At 28.1% G+C, this 19,235-nt stretch overlaps 1 protein-coding gene across 1 annotated transcript in view; it reads right to left on the bottom strand.

Moving 5' to 3' along the window:
- Positions 1-19,019, bottom strand: part of LOC107444534 (uncharacterized) — a 401,614-nt gene extending 382,595 nt beyond the window's left edge. Inside the window, exon 1 of the mRNA XM_043043210.2 lies at positions 18,793-19,019. The gene's annotated coding sequence lies outside the window, so the exon portion shown is untranslated. The remainder of the gene's footprint in view (positions 1-18,792) is intronic.
- Positions 19,020-19,235: the final 216 nt, after the last annotated feature.

Genomic DNA, 19,235 nt, shown 5'->3' with positions numbered 1-19,235 from the left:
AAAACATGAAAAAAACCAGAATGCTAGCAGTGGCAGAGTTGGCCGTTGATTNACAAAGGAGAAAGGACATAAAACACAGAGAGAGAGAAAGAAACATCCATGCCTTGCCCGGGATTCGAACCCAAGACCTTTCTGATGCAAGGACAGTTCCCTGCTCCCTACACAGACCGGTCGGCAAGCATCTCGTTATTTCCGAATTTTAAAAATTACCAAATTATAAAATAATATTTTATATTTTATTGTTAATTTTACCAAAATTAATACCAAAGTGCTTCGGGAAAAACTACGGATCTTTTTGATGCTCTATTAGAGCCAAAAACATTGTAAATTTCACCATATTCTGATAATTTTTACCTGGTAGCGCTTCGAGCTCCCGTGCTACAATTCCTGGGTTCGATCCTCGGGCAGGGTAAGGTTGACTTAGCCTTTCGTCAATTCATTTGGTCGATAAATAAGTACCAAGCATGCTCGGGAACTAAACACTGGGGATTTCGCGTTCGGCTGACCACCTAACCGGAACATCTAATCCTGCACCCCAGAGCCTAAGGTCAAGAAAACTGAGATGGGCACAGTAGCCTTTTTAGATAGTTTTTACTATACTTTTTTCTCTCGGTGTGAAGAAATAACTGGAAAAATATTTTATGTGCTTATAGAAATAAAAATAATAATAGTATCGTTGCAACATCTGTCCATTCTTTTTATACATTCTTTTCCGGCTACGCAAAAAAAAAAAATTCCGTTATTATATGTAACTGTAGCTGGTGATGGATCTTTCGAAAATATTGAAAAATGAATTTTATTTATTAAAATATTTCTAAAAATTGCGTTGTGGTTTTCATTTATTTTTCTCCGATGCACATGTTGACTATTTGCCATGCCATCTGTTGAAAAGAAATTGTACTAGAACTAGAAACTGGAAGATAAAAAGTATGTGCCCAGTCGCATTAATTTTTTGCTAGACATGTTTTTTTTCTTTAATCTTATTACTTTCGTGTTATAAGTATTATGATCTGTTAATTACTTGACTTTTTTGAACTTATAATTGGTTTTGAATTATCAAAGCTTTCCGTATGTAAGCGCGTTTTTTCCAATTTTTACTTTAATAGAAAATACTCATTAAACTTATTTTTTAGAAAGATAAACTCTCGTTATTATTTTCTTTTCTTTTTTTTATTTATTTCTATTGTTCAGATTATAACAATTCTTAAGTATTAAATATAAAATAAAAATGTCTGAATTAAATTTAAATTATACGCTTTACGACACAGCAATTACTGTTATCGTTTCGGTGTACATATTTAGTAACCGCGCATCTTACGAAATTACCTTTCGTAAGATTTCATTCATCATGAAACAACCATATAAACCATCATAAGATCATAAAACATTAATAAAAAAATGCAAATTTATATTCAGCTTAAAAGTTGCGTCGCATTCGACACTTATTTCGTACTTATTTAAAAAACAAATATTTTAGACAGGGTGATTTGGAAATTAAAATGTCCCAAAATATTTTATTGTATCAACGCAAGCTTGGTTAAACGGATAAAGTACTTAATTTCATTGGAATAAGATTTAAAACATATTTTTCTCGATTATCAGAGCAACTTTTTCTACAAAAATTTTGTTTTTAAACTGAGTATTTAATTTCAGTTAATATAAAAGGCGTTAGATAATTTACTCAAAAGATACATATTTAACAATAGTGCAAAAAGATAACACGTATAATTCTTTTAAAATGTTAAATAATTATTAAGTAATAATTATTTTAATTACTTATGTTGCCAATAAACAGTTTTGCATAAAATATATTATAAGAATAAATGCGACTTTTTCACCATTTAATGATATTAACACGATGATTCAATGTGTTTAACATAAAATATTACATAATAAGAATATGTCTCAAAATTATACTTTATTACGTATTAAAGGAAGATCACTTTCAATTTTAAAATTTTAACATTGAATAAGATAATCACCATCGTTGCGTCAATTTTAATCAAAATAAATTTTTAAAAAAGCCAAAATGGCAAAACAAAGTAAATCTAACAGAAGTTAAATATAAATTGAGTATTGGTTAAAACTAGTGGAAAAGTGCATTAAATATCTCCGTAATCAAAATAAAACAGAATAAAAATATGGATAAATACAAGATAAATAATTTGCAGGTAAATACCGTACTTTTATTAACTTTAATGAGAGACATTTATTTCTGGATTTTTAATTACTTCTAACATCATACGATTTTGTTTTGTCTAATAAGAAAGCACCGACAACAATGAAAATCAATTTTATAAAATTATCGTTTTATACTGTATAGTTATATCAAACATTTCATTCAATTTCTTTAGTTTTTATTTAGTTTTATATGAAAAACTACAGCTCTTCAGATAATCTATTCCATTAAATAGGACGAAGTTGTTTTGCTAACAATTATAAGTTCTTTTTTTTGAAAATAAAATCGTCTGATTCATTATGTCTAATTTGAAACTGAAATCGTTTTCTGTTTTTAAATTTCAATAAAAAATGAAAAAAATCAGAATTCTAGCATTGGTAGCTGATTATTTTTCATTGCAGGTGATAAATTTAACTAAAATTGGAAAATTTAAAAGACTTAAGTGGATTTTTTTTTAATTTTTCAATTTGATGCAAGTTTTTTTTTTATTCCCAATTGTTTTTCATTTTTAGACTCCTCGACATGGTCAAAAGTATTTATCGTAAAGGTTTTAAATATTTCAAATACCCGAAAAGAAATCCAAGGTACAGAACTATTGTAAAATTTATATCAAATTAAAATTTAAACGCATTTTTTATAAACTTAAATATTGATAAATCAATAAATAAATTATTATACAGGAGTAGTTAGGGCGAAGAGACATGGGAAAATATAACAGTGGTTTTGCACCTCTATGATATCATCTATGATATCTAATCATCTATGATATCATCTATCATCTATGATATCATCTATCATCTATGATATCATCACCAGCTCTATGATACCATCTACGATATGATAGCAGCTCTATGATTTTTTTAAGTTCTCAAAAAGCAACACACAATTTTAAAGTTAGTTTATGCAAAAATACTAAGTAAAAATAATTTTAATAGTATTTTTTTATTATTCTTTATTATTTTATTTAATAAGGGTCGGAAACATTTTAAATTGTAATATAGAAGTATTTTAACAACACAAGCATCCCATCATTAAAAAAAAATATTCAAGGCAAATTTTTTTTTTATTTTGCGAACTCGACAATTAGATTTTCAAACTAAATAAATGGTTCCTGTTTAACAATACAGGACGTAAAAGACAATCATTACTCTTAAAACATGTAAACATGGTAAAAACATTTAAAGTGCCTTTTTTTATCTGATTAAAAAAATTAATTCCTCTGGGGAGATTTCATTGCCAAAGAGAATTGAATAGTAGAAGAAGAATTTTTAGAAGATAAGATGCCCTTACTCAGGTGTGTAAGCGAGGTAAATAAAATAAAACAACAAACATCTTATTTCGAAATACGGGTGGGTGTTGACTTGTTTGACATTTCTTTATTTCTTTGCGTCTATATGTTACACGAAAAATTAAGGTCAACCAGAAAGAGACATTTCTATGTGGGTTTTGACCACTAATTGTCTTCATTTCAAAAACTGTAAAATGTGAAGTTGCAAAAGAATATTTTAAGAATAATGTAGAGAAATGTATTTGCGATGTTTCACTACTTAAAATTGGGTTTTTAAATTATGGTAAAAACTAGTTATTTTCCTTTTATAGATTTCAAAAACTTAAAAAAAATTTTTTTTATCTTCAAAGGATTTCAGCATGAAGTGTAAGAATATTTCTATCAGTGTTTATAAATTCTGCTGCTTTACAACTTAAAATACTTGTTTCCAAAAAAAAAAAAAATGGTACATAAAAGATATTTTCAACTTATAGATTTCAGAAACGTAAGAAAGGAAAAAAATATTCGCGCTTGAATAGATAATTTTTAAATAATTGTGAAGATTTCGTTCTTTTTTTTTCTTTTTTTAATTTATACATCTTAGAAACGCAAGAAATGAAAGAACTTTTATTTCAATGCACTTGAACATGAAGTGTAAGAATATTTCTATCAATTTATTAATTTTTGATGTTCTACCACTTCAAACAGCTGATTCTTAAATAATGGTTAAGATTTATTTTAAAATCCTATAGATTTCAAATAATAATAATAATGTAACAATTGCAAATTTAAAGATACATTATTTTTCTAAGTTAAAAGTTTCTGACATAAATATAAAATAGAACATTGGAACTTAATAGTATGCGTGACTTTTTATGTTATTACGTTTTACTTTAGTAACTATTTTATGTTATTTACTATTCTTAAAATCAAACAGAAATTACCAATATAATCTATAAGGTGCCGCAGTAGAGCAATTATAAACTTGGAAAAGATGAAGCAACCCCCCATATCCAGAAATTTTATCGTTCACCGTTCGTTTTCACACAATAACCCGGCTGTTTAAGCGCATTAGAAAGGGTACTTTAAAATTTCAAAATTACCTTAATTTTACTCAAATTTTACGTTTTCTAATAATAATTGACAAAAATTGTGTTTAAAGAGGTGCAGAAATAGCTAGTCACATAAATTAATGACTTGAATACTGACTTGTCAAGTTAGCTAAGTTTTGTCACTAAACCTTTTAATTACAATGAAGCCCTGAGAGCCGTGGGGGCTCAAGGGATAGAGCGTTCGCCCTCTAATGAGGTGAACAGGGTTCGAATCCAAACGATGGCTGTCGATACGAATTCCGCACCCGGCTCGCAACGACCACAATCCGAGGTAAAATATCCTCAGTGGTAGACGAACCATGGGTTAGAGTCCCCTTGCCATGAGGTTGGTTAACCGTGGGAAGTGTTTGTGGTTTTCTTCACCATGCAACGCAAATGCCGGGGGTTCGTTCCATCAAAAAGTCCTCCACGATGGTAAATTTCTCCCACTACTTGATCTAGGAGTTCCCTTGTCTTAAGGATTGGGTTCCAAATTAAAAGGCCACGGAATTGAACATTAGTAGTCATAAACCCAAAAAATTGGGTCTGCTATTCAACGACGTTTGTGAAATGAAATAAAATTAAGCAGTTACATCTGTGCCTATTTAAATACAACTTTTGACAGTAATGTTTAGGAAATTAACCAAATGTAAAATTAATATGATTTAAGTAAATAAAAGTTCCGTTGTAAATGCGCACAAACAGCCAATTCATAATGAGAGTGCATGACGCTGACTTTTCCGGGCGACCAAATTCTCATGGAAGAAAAAATTAAAAATGGATTTTCAAATAATTTCATTAATCATTTTGTTTTAATTGATAAAATATAATTTCTAATACACAATTGATAGTATCATATATTTTAAAGATGATACGATACGAAAAATGAACACAAAAAAAAGTAAACATTAATGAATTAAACCATCGGATTTGAAGTTATTATCGTTTCTTAAATCTATTTAATCTTAACTTTTTAACTTAAATATAAAAAAAGCAATTTAATAAACAGTTGAGCTAAAATAATAATCTAATTTAATAAGTTAAATTAATCTAATTTAATAAGTTAAATTAGAATATAAATTCAGTTACGATACAATAACCGATATCATAACAGTCCATCATGTTTATCGACTACTTTGGAGTGCCGCATACATGGAGTTATCCCCTACAATTCCTTTCCTTTACTATCAAAAATAGAACTTCATTAATTTTTCGTGCTACTACCCACCAATTACATGAAATATTATGTTGATGAAAAAAATTGAATTCCTCAGAAAAAGTTTGAATTCAATTCAAATAATTTCAAACTTTTTACTTCTTTTCTTTCTATAGTCCATAAAAAGATGTTACCTATTATTGCCATACAGATAATCAATTTCCACTGATACACGCTTAGATTTAGAATGCGGAATTTCAATTTTTGAAGAAAAAAAAATCAAACTCCTCTTTGTAATTTATTCTTTCAAAAATCTAATATTTCTACTTTTATATTTCATTATATCATTCAGTCTGACAAAGGATTGATTTTTCAGAAAAAATTTATATTTTAATGGATATTCAAAAGAGTAATTATATTTTTTTAAAGAAATATATTGAAGAAATATAAAGAAATATATAGAAATATAAAGAAATATATCGAAGAAATATATACCCTAAAAATAGAATATATTTTATTAGAATTTACTTAAAACATTAAATTCTAATAAAATATATTCTATTTTTTACAATTAAAGTTTTTTTTTTAAATATAAAAGGCTTTTTATACTTATTTTATTTTAATGGTACTTAAAATGCGTGCAACTATTTTAATGCATCTTTCAATAATAGTGCTATTACGAAATATTTTCCGGGTAGACGTATTTTTCTCTAAAACACGTTCCCCGAGTTAATTATATATTCTGATCAGATCAGATTTAATACATAACACTGCAAATATAACATTGAAAATTAAAATGCGCTTATAAATACTGTTTTTTAAATTTAAGTCACATACATTAGTAGTAAAACAAGTAGAAACACGTTAAAAGGTGAAGAATGCTATGCAAAAGAAAATATTTTGGTAAGAATTAATAATATCAATGCATATTTTAGCTTATTATTCTAGAAAGTATGCCTGTAATCACGATTTCATATATTGGTCAATATTAGTTGTAATCATAGTAACAATAGCATTTATCTGCAATCACGATATAGTAAATGTAAATTATAATTACTGGTATTCACGATTAACTGAGTAGGGGCCGAGATAGCCTGCTTTTTATTTTATTTTATAACCCTTGTTGAACTGCAGACGTAATTTTTCGGTTTATGACTTTTAGCGTTTAACTCCACAGCCTTGTAATTTTGAACCCAATCCAGAAGACAAGGGAACTCCTGGATCAAGTATTGGGGGAAATTCGCCTTCGTGGAGGACTTTTTGATGGAACTCACACACATATGCGTTACATGAAGAGGAAAAGCACGAGAACCTCCCACGGTTAACCTGACGGCAAGGGGACTCTAACCTATGATCTGTCTACCACTGAGGATATTTTAAGTCATCACTGTGGTGGGTGCAAGCCGGACGCGGAATTCGCATTGACTAGCTGTCACTGGGATTCGAACCTGCTTCATCTCATTGGAAGGCGAAAGCTCTAACCATTGAGTCATCAGAGCTCGGGATAGCCTGACTGGCAGGGTACTGGACTCACGTTTGTGTGAACGGGAGTTCGAATCCCAATGACCGAAAACTCCCTGTGAAGTAATTGATGACTGGTGCATGTTGAATCTATCGGGTCACAAAGTCTTCCACGTTTCCATAACAAATCAATACCTCTGGGAGAACTGATCTGGAGATTAATCGTTCTCTGGTTCTTATCAAAATTACGATCTGTGGATAAATGAATGGATGTACGAATCGGTTCGTCCTATAAACGAGTATGACGTATGGGTGTCGCAGAAGTAGAATTCTTGACCATAGATGGCGCCACTGGTATAAAAAGAACAATCGCACCCCCTCAGCCTTAATGGCCGACGATAACGACAACAGCAGTAACTGAGTGATGTGTAACCATTATATGTAATAAATTACTCTGATAGGCAAAATAAAAAATTCTCCAATACGCAAGCGTATGCAACACCGTGATTACGGAAACACAAAACGTATACAAAATTAGTTCATTCAAAATTAGTTCATACAAATTATAGCTCCACATGAAGTGTATACACCAACTACATCAAGTACATTTATTTAATATATTCAAATAAAAAAAAAATTCTGTGATAACTGGTCAAATATTTCAAACGTTTTAAGGTTTGTAATAGGTCCTTTATTTTAAATTTAAAAAAAAAAGCATTGAAAATTGATCGATGTAGAAAATTTGAAAAAAATTATTTAAAAAAAATCAAAGTTAAAAAAGAAATGCATATGAAAATAGTCTACATAGGAAAATTTAAAAATTTTTTATCGACATTGGGATTGTTGACGTAAGTCTACACTGGGATTTAAAAAAAAAAAAAAAAAAAAAAAAAAAAAAAAACATAGTAAAAGATGTGACAGAGGATTTTTTTAAATAGTCATCATAGGAAAATTAAAAAAAAAATTACACCGAAAAATAAGTCGACATAGTAATATTTTTTAAAAAATCTATAGTAAAAAAGGAAGACCAATGATCTTTTTTAAAAAAAATGCTTCAAAAGAGTAGACAAATAAATTTTTTTAGAAAAAAATCGCATAGTGAAAAAAGTCGAAATCTTTTTAAAAAAAAACAGTGTTTAAAAAAAGCAATCAAAATAGAAATATTAAAAAAAATGCAAAGGAATAAAATAGTCGACACAGAAAACTATAAAAAAAAAGCCAAAACACTTTTATTTTGTAACCGTCTAACATTTAAAATTAAAACTGTAAAATCAAATTTAAAATTATGCTTGATAAATTCAATTATTTTAAATGAAATCATATCCATTATTGTTATTTGTAATCGAACAAGTTAATGCAATTGCAAACGTGACTAATGGTTATTTGCAATCTTATGTATTTTAAAAATTTAGGTCATATGATTTAGTTGGAGTTAAAATTTTCGATTCTTAATAATGATTATTTAGAATCAAAATTAGAATAAAAGTTACACGTTATAATTGACAATATATGAGATAACCACGTTAATATTGAATTATGATTACGTGAATTCACAATTAAAATGGTAATTAAGAATTGTGGTTACCTGAAATCACGAATAATCTGATTGTAAATCATGATTACCAACGATTGCTTTTAATACGATTTTTGATTATAAATAAATTGTAAAATAATTGAACAATTGATTAAATTGTACAAATGATTTCAAATTGGAAATGATGATTAAATAACGATTACATTTACTATTCTTTGTAAATTATGATTGCCTGGAATCAAGATTGCAATAATAATACTAAGCTAAGACTAAATGCAATCAGTTTTAATGAATATTACAAGTAAAATATGTTGCATAAACAATACCATCAGTGTAAATAAAGCTATGCAATAAAGTTAAATTATGCAAATTATTTTTAAAGTATCTACATTTATTAATTTTAATTATATTTTTAAACATTAGAAATAAAATTTTAAGAAAATGAAAAAAGAACGAGGGCTCTATACTTCCTATATTTACTTATTTTTAACCTAGTTTACCAACTAAAGTACTTCTAAATGACCTTTGGTCTTCTTTAGTTCGTCAACAATTTACAAACTTCAAACAAAATCCAACATGCCTTCATTTTGACTCTAGAAACAATTCATGATTTTTTCTGCGGTGTTTAAAAGGATATAACTCCGATCTCAATCTGTCATTTGAGGTAATGATAAACGCCCATTGTAAAGAAAGCTGTCAATTGTCAAGGATTTTGATGACATTTTAATTAATAAACAGTAGAGCAGATTCACTATCAGTATGAATTCATTTCCAGTAGATTAGTAAGAAGGAATTGCAGATTCAAGGTTTCGGTTGTTTACAGGGTTTGGAAGCACAACCTTCTACGCCTTGTTTTCATTTTTACTTTTTGCCATATGTTGTGTTAGACCACCTTGTGTTACTTATAGCATAAGAAGATAAGTAAAGGATTATTTTTCTATTTTTACTCAAAGTTCGTCTCATGTTGAACGCAATTTTTATGCACTTGATTAAATAATGGAACGATTAAAAAAAAGTTTTCAAGGAACGGAAATTCTAAGCCTAAATTGGTAATAAATTTTACGGAAATTGTTTGACGCTGAGCTCTGGTTTTCCAAAATATAATATCCTGATCTTTTGCAAAATTCTACTTCAGTAAATGACTGTTTGCTTGATACGTGTGGCATGTTTCACCAATTTAAGACTGTTTTTCGAAGACTATCGTCTCATGAAAAGATATTGCTTTGCGATTACGCCATTTCCTCAACAGACGGGAATTTTGCAACAGTTACTCATGACTGTCGGGTGCAGTTTTGCCTATCTTTTATCATCGCATTCAGTACCAATTCTCAAAATGGCGCAAAACTTCAATAAGGAGAAAAATCAAAATTTTGCGAAAATAAAAACGTTTTTGGTTTAATTTTTTAATATTTAAACATTTATTCCAAATCTGCACTATCTGGGCTCATAATTAGCAAAAACGGAGATTAAGGTATTGATTTTAATTGTCTGAAATGCATTTAATGGTTTAAAAGTTCCACGCATATCTCACGCCAGCTTGGAATCTTACTCCAGTTCAACGCGTTCGCTCAAGATTGATAGAGGATATTTTATCTTATTACAATCGTTGAACAGAAAACCCAATTTAGGGTTTACGACATCCAATGTTCAACTCCGTAGCCTTGTAATTTTGAACCCCACTCAGAAGAAAAGGGAACTCCTGGATCAAATATTGAGAGAAATTTGCCTTCGTGGAAGACATTTTGATGGAACTTACATGCATTTGCGTTACATGCAAGGGAAAAATTATGAAAATCTCACACGACTAGCCTGATGGCAAGGCTAACTCTAACCAATGATCCGACTACCATTGAGGATATTTTACGTCAGCACTGTGGTCGGTGCGAGCAGGATGAGGAATTCGTATCGACCAGCCATCCCTGGGATTCGAATAAGGAACACCTCAATGGGAGGTGAGTCCTCTATCCCCATGGCTCCTCACCACGGTACCTCACGATATTTTTAAAAATTTGACTCCTTACCGGCTTACTGTGAGAGGTTTCCGTGATTTTTTTCTCTTTGTAACGCAAATACGGATTAGTTCCATCAAGGAGTTCTCCACGAAGGTCAGCTTGTTCTATTTTTTGATTCAGGAGTTCCCTTGTCTTCTAGGGTTGGGTTCAAAATTACAAGGCTATGGATTTTAACACTGAAAGTCTGAAACTCAGAATTGGGTCGGCTGTTTAATGCTGGTTATAGAATTATGTTAATTCCATGTTAATTTTACTTTCAATTATTATTCTCAAATGTATTCAAATAAAACCATATACTGTTTTGCCTACCTAAATTTGCGTGTTTTGCAAGTACTTGCCAATTAAACGATTTTGAAAACATAATTTTTTTTAAATTTTTTTCCAAGCAAAATAAAAAAAAAGCCATAATTTAATTGCCGTACTCTTAATGCAAATCTATAATTCTAAAACATATCTACCATCTTGTCAAAAAAAATTATCTGGGCTTTAGAAAGAACAAATTGATGAATTTAAAAGTTATTACACATTTTTAAAAATCGCCAATTTGGCCAGATTTTTTTCCTTTGCGAAAGCTATTAAAATCAATGAATGCTTCGCCATTTTTGAAAATTTTTATGAACACAAATACAGCGTTAGAGTAGCTTTATGGATATTAAAAATTAGTTCGCAAACTTTTTTTTTTCATTTTCATAAAACTGCGGCTTTTTATCATATCGACGTTTTGCGCCATTTTAAGAATTACCACATTGGAAATTTAACGGATCAGTCATGAATGAATTTTGAAAACTCACAGCAATTATGAAAATAGCTCATTATTCACTGGAAAGTAATATTTGATGTAAGGCCAGTGCTTTTGAAAAACAACCTTTCGTTAATTATCATTATAAAACACAGAATCAGCATAAAATTAAGATTGTTTATGTAAAAAGTACCAGGTCAAATGAGCACTTACAGTGAGTCCATTATTCTTATACAGTAAGTACACTACAATATAATTTTTCTTATACAGTAAGTACTCATACAGACCGATGACATTTTTGGAAAAGAAATGCTATGTAATGTCAATCATTAAGATATGTCCGATCTTTCCTCCAAATCTCTTTCTCTGAATTGCTCCTATTCTTGGGTTTTTCGCAATATTTTTCGATACAACAGAATGATATTTTCACTAATAAATTGATCATATAACCAATTGATCTTATAGACAAATAATTGATCATAGATATCCAACATCTATTTTCTTGTCAAAATTTTAATAAAATGAATGATTAAAAACGTTCTTAATATTACTGTCTTTCCTGGTAAAAATAATTAACGGAGGAAATAAGGCACCAGAAATGGCACCAAATCAGGCACCATCTTCGAAAATCCAAATTTGTCCGCGACCTCAAGGCAGTTAGGCGGAGATTATTACTGAGCAAAATTCAGCCTCATCTAACAAATATGTAGTCCTTTTACATAAAAAAAATTATGCTCTTTAACTTTAATATGAATTTTATAGAATGATACTAAAAAAATGAGAGAAAAAATCCAAACTCAGAGAAGTTTGTAATCAATTAATCAAAGTAAAATCTTTATCATTTGATGCGTTCTCTCAATTGGATACCTGCAAGTGACGTCATCGTAGGTAAATCGTGGCATTTGTTGATACAGAAGCCAATCAGATTTGGCACACACGCGTGACGTCACTTGCAGGTATCCAATTAAATCAGATTTAAATCACATGTTTAGTCATCTCATAATCACTTCACTTCTTCTCGAGTTTCAAATACCCAATTCTGATTTTTAATTTTTATTTAAATCAACTTCAGAGTTCTTTAAAAAATGAGTCTCAACAATTTTGTGCCATTTTTTTATTTGCTTTTTTAAGAATAAAAAGAAAACTTAGAATTAGATGAAAGCTAATCTGCAGTTGCAGTAATTATCCAGAGCGACTGATGCGCTGGACAGTTACTGCTACCGTGATGCTTTTTTTTTCTACCACACCTATCCTGACGTCTTAGTTCTAAAGGAAGAGATCATCATATTCTTTTTAAACAGAGTCAGCGTTGCACCAAGAATCAATTATGTATGAAAAAATTAGAGAAACCTAATGACAAGCCACATTTTTTTAAAAGAAGATACGTGTATTAAAGTGTTCGCGTTACAGACTTTCCGAATTTCCGCAATATAGCAGTACAAACTACGTAAACACCTTATTGCTAATAAATATTTAAAATTAATTTTTTAAACCAAGAAAGAAAGAAAACAAAATGGTCATTTGGTATACTTGTTATCAAACTTAAAACGGTAATTTTAAGAAAAAAGCCTCTTGATTAGTCATTTCATAAGTGTGGATTAAAGAATTAGTTTCATAGTATAATTAGTCATTAAAGATATTGAACTTTATATTTAACGTATAAACCTTAATCTTATCGAACCTTAAACTTTGTTTAAAGTCCTATTATAATTCTGTTTAAGATAAATTTAAAAACAAATAATACATTTTTCATCAAAACGAATTTGAACAAATAAGGACTTCGGCTTAAGGCCCATTTAATATAATAAATAATCCAATTTTTTAAACAATTCATTTTTTTGATGTTAGCAGAACTGAAATAAGAAGAAATATAAAACAAAATTAGATAATTTTCATGGAGAAAATACTAACTCTTTAACAAAGTAAAAGAGTAGGAAGCATTAAATCATTTTAATAATGTTACGGTACTAAAAAAATGACCATTTACCACACATAATAGCTAAATTCCACATACCATTTATAAATTTCAAACTAAAATTCCGCAATAAATAAACTAAAATCTCGTTTTATGAACAACCATTAAACCTTCAAAAGAAAAACAAAATCCGAAGCTTCATCATTTGAACTAAACACGCACAGGAAAACATTTCTTTAAAAGAACTATAAATAAATAAATAAAAATTATATATAAAAGTTATAACATTGTAAGAAAACTGAGAAATGAAAATCGAATTCCAGAATTAAAATCTGCACCAAACGATTTGTATTTGTACAATAACCATTAATTTCTTCGCAAGTTTTTTGTTCTTCTCAGTTCAACAGGTGTTTCTCGCGTGACAAGATCCAATGCCCGATCTTTTTCTTTCTTTTTTTGTTTATAACGTTATTTTTGCTTGTTTCTTTTTCAATGAAAAGTTATATAGTGTACTACTTCATTTCCTTTGCGCAAACAGCTGAAATCAAGTAATCAAATCGAAACAAAACAAAGGCATGGCATAAAGTAACAGATACTTTTTCTTGTCGCTTCGCTCTTAAGCTGTTGCCACCGAAATTTAGCAAATAAAAAAAAATTCGGCATTCATATTTTCTGTAAGAAATGTACCTATTTTTTTTAAAGAAAATTTTCACAGAATGCAAACAATTGATGTACAGAGGACAAAATAAAAGAAGCTTACACCTTTAATAGCTTATGTCTAAATGGTTCAACAGATGGACCGAATTAATTACGCGAATTAATTAGTGAAAACCATATTTTAATTTACGAAAACAGACACAAAATCGTACCGTTTCTGAATAAACATACTTTTTTTATTTCGCTGGATTTGAAATTATGACTATCAAAATCAGGAAGTAATCGCAATCAGGAAAATACAGCCACTATAGTTAAGTTTAATAAATAGGGCTATGTAATAGTAGTTTAAAAAATATGGCTTACCTTGATTTGATTTTTTCTTATTTTGCATTTTGTATAATATTAATTTTAGGAATTTTATACTGTTTACATAATTACTTAATATAGTGTCACAAAAGCGCCAAGGAAAACTACTATTAATTAAAAAAAACATAAAAATTAAAATAAATAACTGCGCATTGCAACATGTAAAATATAAAATTTGAGTAAATCAAAGTTTAATTAGAAAATAATATTGAATTTTTTTGCAAATTAGTTAAATTTTAGTTAAATTACAATGATGAAAATAAAATCGCTTAATAGATAATAATCCCCTAAATGGAAAAATTAAAAAAAAGCAATAAACTAAGTATAGCAGACACTTTAAAACAATTATTATAAAACCTTTTAGTTTATATTATTTTAACAATCTAAGTATTGCATGATTTATTTTATGTTGGCAAGAATAAAAAATTCAAAATAGATTTCGTAATAAAAATTATGTAATAAATTTAATATGATTGATATTTATTCAAATTTTAATTTCATTACTTAATCAATTGAGACATTAAATTTTATTCTTATTATAATTATCATATAGTTTTTCCTTGTCTTTGTATTTAATATTAGTTATATTTTTATAAAGATAAGAAAAAAACTGAAACTGATTTGTCTGGAATTAATTTCTTAATACCATTATTAATTTAATAATAGGATGTTGTAATAGTTTTCTAGTTTTTATGCCATGATATTATTTATTTTTATTAATGATTTATATTATAATAATAAGTTATTATTATTAAAAAATTTGCATTATAATAATAAGTTATTATTATTAAAAAATATGTTATAATAATAAGTAATTATTCTATTAGATATGCATTTGGGGATTTTTATACATTATAAATAAGCATTTCTTAGATTAGTTAGTAACTAATGATTTTGAATCTTATGCAATAGTGGGAGCTCATATTAGAATAAAGTTGAAGTACTCAGTACATACAGGAAACGATAATAATACTTATCGAATACAGTAATATCGCGAACTTTAATAATAACTATAATAACTGAACGCGGTAATATCGCGATTGATCAAAAAGATAATATAGAGAATAATATACATGAAGAAAATTATTGATTACGATATTGTGAGTGCTGATATGACGAGATGTTGATATAATGAGTGTTGATGTGATGAAAATATTAAACAATATAAAATAATATAAATTACTTAAATTTGAAAGATATCGCGATATATGTAATAATCGGCGTTGAACAGCCAACCCAATGCTTAGTTTACTATCATTAATGTTCAACGTCGCAGCCTAGTATTTTTGAACTCCACCCAGAAGACGAGGGAACTCCTGTATCAAGCAATGGGTTAAACTTGCATTCGTAGAGGACTTTTTGGTGTAACTAACCTACATGGAGAAGAAAAACACGAAAAGCTCTTACGGTTAGCCCGACAGATAGGGAATTCTAAACCATGATCCGTCTACCACTAAGGACATTTTACGTCAGCACTGTGGTCTGTGCGAGACAGGAGCAGAAATCGTATCAACCAGCTACCGCTGGAACTCGAACCTGGTGTCACCTCATTAAGCTAATCGCATTATATTTTTCAAGTATTTTTATTATTTTCAATTGGTACTTTTTGTTTACTAAGACCAATGTACGTGTTGGCGACAATTTGAGAAAACAGTCGCCAGCGCAAGATTCTTAATAATAATAATAAGTACCTTAAATCTCAACAAAAGTTTTCAAAGACTTTATGACGCTATTTCACTTTTGGTAAATTAATTTTTTTTTTTTTTGTACATAAACTGAAGCTTGGTAAATCGAGCAGTGTTCAAATGTACGCAATAAGTTTTAAAGTAGAATTCAAATTAAAATTGAAATTAAAATTGAAATTAAAATTGAAATTAATCAACGCTGATTAAATTTCAGTTTAATCAGCGAACAGCTTCAAAAATTCTAATTACGTTGCTCAGGCTATTTTTAGGGCAATTAATTTTCTTCCAAACTTAAGCATGTTTCAAATTTTTATTTTGCAAATATAGTTGTTTTAACTTGTTAGTGCTTCAAAAATTTTGTCAAATGTCATTAAATATATACATTCAAAATTTAAACTAATATGTTCAAAGGTTCTTAATTTTAGCAAAAATTTGTTCAAATGCTTTAGGTTTTCACAAATGAGTTCAAGTGTTAGGAAGTTATTGAAATTAAAAAATATAAATGTTCCGGCAAAAATGTTTACAGCAAAAATTTTTCGTTTTTGCGAATATCTTCTTAAATTCATTAAAATAAATTTCAAACCAAAAATAATAATGATAATTTGATTCCTTAACTTGCTATAAGAAATTAGAAATCCCAGATCAATTAAATTCCAATAAATTAATTTTAAATTTCCCTTTGAATTTCAGCAAACGTGTTCTAACTTTTTGCAATTTCGCAAATGTTTCAAGCGTTGAAAATTTCTCTAAATGTAGCTGATAGTTCATGTCAAAAATGTTTTCTTTTCCAATCAAAAAAAAATTTCAACAATATTATCTAACTTAAAACAAATCAATTAGTCCTAGTAGCAAAAACACACACTATATTTTGTTATTGATCTCCTTGTAAAGTAAATTGAAAATTCCATTTCTACAATTATAGCTGAAACATAAAAAATAAATAAACATACTTCATAAAAAGAATCAATAAGATTTTTTTCCAATATCCGGCTCATATAAAATTAATTGAGTTATTCCTTAAACAAACTCTAAAGTATGTAATCACAAATAAAACAAAGAAGGCAACTACAAAACAATTTCTCGATTTATTAGTTTTTTTTAGAAATTCACTAACTTTTCCTACTTACGCTAACATAGAAGTTTTAAAAATTTAATAGACGTGTTTAAAATTTTAGAAATTTTTTCTAGCTTTAAAAAGTTTAACAATGTAATTTTCTTTTATTTTTTATTTTAAATATTTTATTTCAATCTTGTTTACTTTTCGTATTGAAATTTCTATAAAACTGATTAAAACTGAAGTGGGGATAAACATGTTCCATATTATGATAAGAATAAATGATAATGATAATAAAATAAAATAATAATAATACAATAATAATTATACAATAATAATATTAATAAAATAATAATAATTTAAGAATTTTTATTGATTTTTTTGTTAATAGAAATTTAAAATTGCAAATCGTATCAGTTTATGTAAACTTGTTCAAACTTGAGTTTCAAAAGTAACATAAGTTAAAAGTAAGTTTCTTGTCAAAAATCGTAGTTGTTGGTACAAATTTCTTCGCAGTGATTTTTTTTTAAATTTAAATACTTTTCAATCAAGAATGATATTCACCTTGTTCAATCAAATTATCATGATCAAGTATCAAATTAGTTCATAAGTTTTGTAAACTTGTTCAAACTTGAGTTTCAAAAGTAACATAAGTTAAAAATAATTTTCTTGTCAAAAATCGTAGTTGTTGGTACAAATTTCTTCACAATGATTTTTTTTTTCAGTTTTATGCCAGAAATAAATAAGTTTCTAATAAAAAATATAAACAATGCCAAGTCAAAATCGTTTATAGCAGATAGAAAATCTATTTTTCTCATAAACTCAAATCCAAATTTATTAAAACTATTTATTTCTAAGTTTCTTATAAGTTTCTAAGAAAAAAAATAAACAATGTCATGTCAAAATCGTTTATAGCAACTAGAACATCTATTTTTCTCATAAAGTCAAATACAAATTTATTAAAATTATTTATTTCTAAGTTTCTTATAAGTTTCTAATAAAAAAAATAAACAATGTCATGTCAAAATTGTTTGAAGCCGATGAAACATCTATTTTTCTCTTCAACTGAAATACAAATTTATTAAAACTATTTCTAAGTTTCTAATAAATAAAAAAAAAGCAATGTCATGTCAAAAAAAGCTAAATTGCTTGTAGCCAATAGAACATCCATTTTTCTCATCAACTCAAAGGCAATTTTATTAAAATTACTTTTTTCTAAGCTAAAAACCAATACGTTTCTAATAACAAAAACATTTTGTAATTCTTTTGTTTATTAAAAATCTCACTTCTACATTCAAATTAATGCATAAAAAAGAAAAAGATACATCCAGCAAATTCGAATAAAATCCTTTTTAATAACCCATTCATCTAAAACAGCGCTATATTAGAATCTTACATTGCCTTCCGTAAACACACACATAAAAACAAACACTAAAACAACACAATTTCTCCTATAATAGCTCCCAAGAAATTCACTACACTAATTCAAGCCAATAGAACATCTATTTTTCCCATCAACTTAAATACAAATTTGTTTCTAAGCTAGAAATAATATAAATAAATTTGTATTTCAGTAGATGATTTAAAAATATATATATATGTTTAGTTAATTCTTTTGTTTATTAAAATTCTCACTTTCTACATTCAAATTAATGCAATAATAAAATCAAACATACCTCATGTAAATTCGAATGAAATCCTTTCTAATATCCCCATTCATATAAAACAACGTTATTTTAGAATCCCCACACCGCCTTCCGTAAACACACATATAAAAAACAAACACAAAAACAACACAATTTTCTCTTTTTATAGCTTCCAAGAAATTCACTACCTGTCTCTACTCGAACCAATCGAGTAGTAAGAACCGAACATCCATTGAAAAATAGTTTCGGAATCTGTCTTGTCTGGATCTCGCCAAACCTTGGCGAAGTGAACTTGTTTTGGGGGAGAAAAAAAAAGAGCAACGCCCGAGAAAAGCTTTTGTGTTTTTTTGAGTTAAGCACTGTAAGCTATTGCAATTTGTTAGAAAGAAAATACTTCTTGGTTGTTAAAAGAGTTTTTACGATGTTTTTCTATGAACAATTTTACTGTAGTTAAAAAAGCCTGCTATTGTTAC

This window comes from Parasteatoda tepidariorum, chromosome 6 (genome assembly GCF_043381705.1).
Source record: "Parasteatoda tepidariorum isolate YZ-2023 chromosome 6, CAS_Ptep_4.0, whole genome shotgun sequence".
In the NCBI taxonomy this organism is placed as follows: domain Eukaryota; kingdom Metazoa; phylum Arthropoda; class Arachnida; order Araneae; family Theridiidae; genus Parasteatoda; species Parasteatoda tepidariorum.
Note: the sequence above shows the minus strand (reverse complement) of the source record. Positions and strands in the feature narration are given on the sequence as shown.